This window comes from Oryzias melastigma, linkage group LG23 (assembly GCF_002922805.2).
Source record: "Oryzias melastigma strain HK-1 linkage group LG23, ASM292280v2, whole genome shotgun sequence".
NCBI lineage: Eukaryota > Metazoa > Chordata > Actinopteri > Beloniformes > Adrianichthyidae > Oryzias > Oryzias melastigma.
The window spans coordinates 6,818,523-6,822,337 of record NC_050534.1 but is presented as its reverse complement, the minus strand read 5'-3'; the positions used below and the strand labels follow the sequence as shown (position 1 = coordinate 6,822,337).

Genomic DNA, 3,815 nt, shown 5'->3' with positions numbered 1-3,815 from the left:
TCGAGCTGCTTTTATTTCACACTAAAAAAATTACAGTTAAAAATAACTCAAGTTGAGTCTTTCTTAACTATGACTCCAAGGAACTAACTTTTTGCAGGAGTTGGTTTAACTCAGAAAAATAAAACATAGATTGGATTCAATTAAAGCCTCCAAAATTATAATTTCTCCAAAAATTAACACAAAAATATGAATAACCTAAGAATTGTGTTGAAGAAATAACCAATGCATTTTATGTCCCTCCAAGCCAAATCGTTAGCCCTGAGCTGTGTAATAATTATAATCCTTTATTGATTTGATTTAAGATCATCACACCAGACATGTTGTGTCCTCTGACACTGTCTTTAGAAGCTCAGAATCAGTTTCATACTATGTGACAAACTGAAACTCATTAACAGAATGACTATGAATAGATTACATTGTTGATTTTAATCAGAATATTGTTAAGCAAATAATAATTCTCACTTCTCTAACTGCATCTAAAGAAGATTGAAAATAAACAGGGTATTCTGTGTGTAGCATAAACAAGTTTAGTGTCAGGTTGTTGGACTAGAGGTTCGTCTCAGGGAGGAAATATGAATGTAAAAGAAACACAAGACAAAATTAAACTATAACCATGTGTATATATTCTACAGTGACAACAGCAGAATCTGTACAGAATGTATAATATGTTACAATGTCCTTTCCTTTTATGAGGGATGTTTTTCCTTCATAGAAGAATATAAATAGTCCTGAGGTCGCCAGCCAAAGGAATCAGTTCTGAACTTCTAGTTTATAGAGTGGAACTCCTTATACAGGTGGGACAGTTTCTCCTACCGCTCTGTGGGAGTGGTGGTACGCTCTTTGGGCTCCATGTAGCTCGTCATCGTGTGAAACTCTGTGTTGGAAACCCCAGGAGTTAGAGACCTGGCCTGTATGGACAGGACCAGTATTAAATTTACAGTCTCAAAATCACAATTCCTTATATATATATAAAAAATTTGAACCAATCCAAAATATTCCAATAGAAACTTAATTCCAAAAATGTTGACTTGAAATCACACCCATTAAATAATTCTTAATCACATTAGAATCTAGATTCATATTAGTTTCATTTGAATGCATTTCATCACATTAAATTCATTTCATACAAATTCACATCATTTCATATCAATTTATATAATTTCATGTACGTGATCAACAATTTCCTTTAAATGTAGTCAGTTCAAAGGAAGAAAATAAATAAATAAATAAAAACTACAATTTGCATAGACTGTAGCCATTTCATATGCAAAAACAATGAACGAAAAAGCAATTGAGATCAGCTGATGCCCGCATCAGCTGATCTCAATTGTAAATAACTCACCAGCTGATTAGCCAAACAAATCCCCGCGCTCCGCCACGGCGTTTCAGCTTCGCCTAAATGGTTAATTGATCTATAGAGAAAGTAGTTTCTTTTAACTACTGATCAAAAAAAACAAAATCGCTGTTAGGACACTTTATATTAGGACGTACCTGCTGGAAAAACAGCTCAGCTCCCTCTGACGCGTGTGTCATTACCGGAAGTGCACGTCACCGAAAGTGCGCGTCCGCTGCATTTAAGCGCGAGCCAGCAGGTATTAAAGAGACAGTAACCGCGCAAAACCACAGCAGGGTTACATGTGGCTATTCGAATGTGGGAGGGGCCGAGTCACCAGCTACTGCACCTGAAAGAGGCTTATAACGTATAAGTCGAAATTTTTCTGCTTTTTGGGTACCTTCATCCTTTTGCTTTTGTTCCAAAAACAATGACTTCTATCCTGCTGTTTAATTATCAAATGAACTCATTACCACGACGATATCCACTCTAACACACACAAAAAGACACATACATTGCACAAGGGAGCTTCTGTCCCCTACCCCATCCCTGGCGAGGGGAGCCAAGGCCTTGGTAACGTAAGGGGAAGCTTCTCTGGCAAGACCATGAGCCGGGGATCACGTCTGAGCCCGGGGGTGTCCGTGTCCCTGATGGTCCTTGCCCTCGAGTGCTGTGCCTCTCCAAAATTTCAACAGTGGGTAAGCCTGGTTGGGTCATATTTACATCACTCTTTGGGATCTCCACTTCTCTTGGGCGTCCTCCTCCTGGGCGAGGATGGACCTAGACCTCCCTCAGAATGGGCAGGTGGTTGCCTAGAGCGTGGTCTCCCGTGGGGGCCCTGGCTCGTGCCATGGGTTTTGGGTGGTGGTGGGGGGGTCCAGAACTCCAGGGTGGTGATGGACTGCTCGCCTGGAGCTGCGAGGGGGGCCTCCAGGGGTGGGGCCCCATGCTGGGCCGCTTGGCGCGGCAGGAGTCTATTCCTTCTGGCTGGGCTGAAGCACTCTCGGTGCTTCTGTGCCTCCCCTCCTTCTGGCTTTGGTGGGGACCTGTGGGGGTCCTGCTGGCCCTGGTGTGAGTGACTGAAGTACTCACCTGGTGGGCGTATTTCTTCTATCTGCCATACCGTGCTGGTGTCGGGGGGTCTTCAGCGGAGGTGTTGGTGTGAGGATGACCAGGCACTATCCCTCTTAGTAGTTTTCTCAGCTGTTGGAAAAGTAAAAAAAAAATTTTTGACTAATTCCAGTCGGGTTTTTTACTCAAACAGCACATTGCCTCATAATTCACAGCATCACGACACTGCAGAATATCTCTGAAAGTACTGCTACAGCAATAAATGTACTTAAAAGTGAGTCTCCATCATTGTAGAGGCTGATATACTGGACGGCCAAAGAACTAAAGATGAATCATTATTTTATATTACAGGCATATGAATGAAAGAGTCCCAGTTTTCACACAAAGTCAAAAGAAAACTCGCATTGCTTTATCCTGAAGACGTATGGAAAGATAAGTCATTTACTGACTATCAGGTTTTTGTGTTTTCAAGGTTCATTTGATCAAATAATCTCCACTTACAGATAATAGGGTGTAGTGACAGCATTCTTAAGACAGTGTATACACTATTGTAAGCTATAAAGTAAGCAGTATCAGACGTTATAAACAATTCCACAACTCATGAGGAAATCACCTAAACATGAACCTTTACACAGCAGCGTTGAAGGGAGTATAAATGTTTCAAGATGCTTAGTTTGAATTCAAGTGTTATCATGAACTTATATAGACTGAGACAATATGTTAGAACGGTGTTTCTTATAAACAGTTTAGAAGGATCTTTTTTTTTTCTTTTTTTTTTTACCACTTTGACTATTTTCTATTGTATTCTAACACCAAATTAGGATTTAAATCTGTTTAAACTTTCACTTTGTAATCTTAATGATAACCAAATTGAATATTTTTATTTTAGAAAAAGGTAGATTTCAACTTATTAAAGTCTTTTTCTCCACAAATTATATTTTTTTTATATCCTACCTGTTTCTAGCCCAGTCTGATGGTCACATCGGTTTGTTCCAGTGGTTGCATACGCTATTGGATGGCGTTCTACACACACGGCGTTCACCAGATTTGCACCACTTTGACATTCGTACCATAGCTTTGGTTAGGTATGCATGAAGAGCAATAAAAAAAAGTTAAATAGGATTGTGCGGAGTGAGGTCTTAAAGTGTTTCAACACACATGAACTACCTCCACCGTGCAGGATGACATCAATAAAAGAGAGGTGTTAGCACTTTGATTCCTTCTGTTAAGAGATGTTTTATTCTGAAATATTTCAACCAGGTGTTGGAAAGCAGTCTCTCCTGCAGTCAGCCAGGAGCTGCATAGAAGACTGAGGATAGTAGAAAAAAAGTTGACAAAGCAGAGAAAGTCAATAAACATGAAAAACACATTAGTGAGTTTTTTAATGAGTCAAAACTCAAAAACTTTTAAC

The 3,815-nt window shown here is 39.8% G+C and overlaps 1 long non-coding RNA gene across 1 annotated transcript; it reads right to left on the bottom strand.

Annotated features, from left to right (window-relative positions):
* Window positions 1-603: 603 nt before the first annotated feature.
* Window positions 604-2,335, bottom strand: LOC118598051. Its single transcript, XR_004947125.1, has 3 exons — window positions 1,492-2,335; window positions 1,343-1,412; window positions 604-908 (listed from the first exon to the last, which is right to left on the bottom strand). It is a non-coding gene; the product is annotated as an uncharacterized LOC118598051 (long non-coding RNA).
* Between the last annotated feature and the right edge of the window lie 1,480 nt (window positions 2,336-3,815).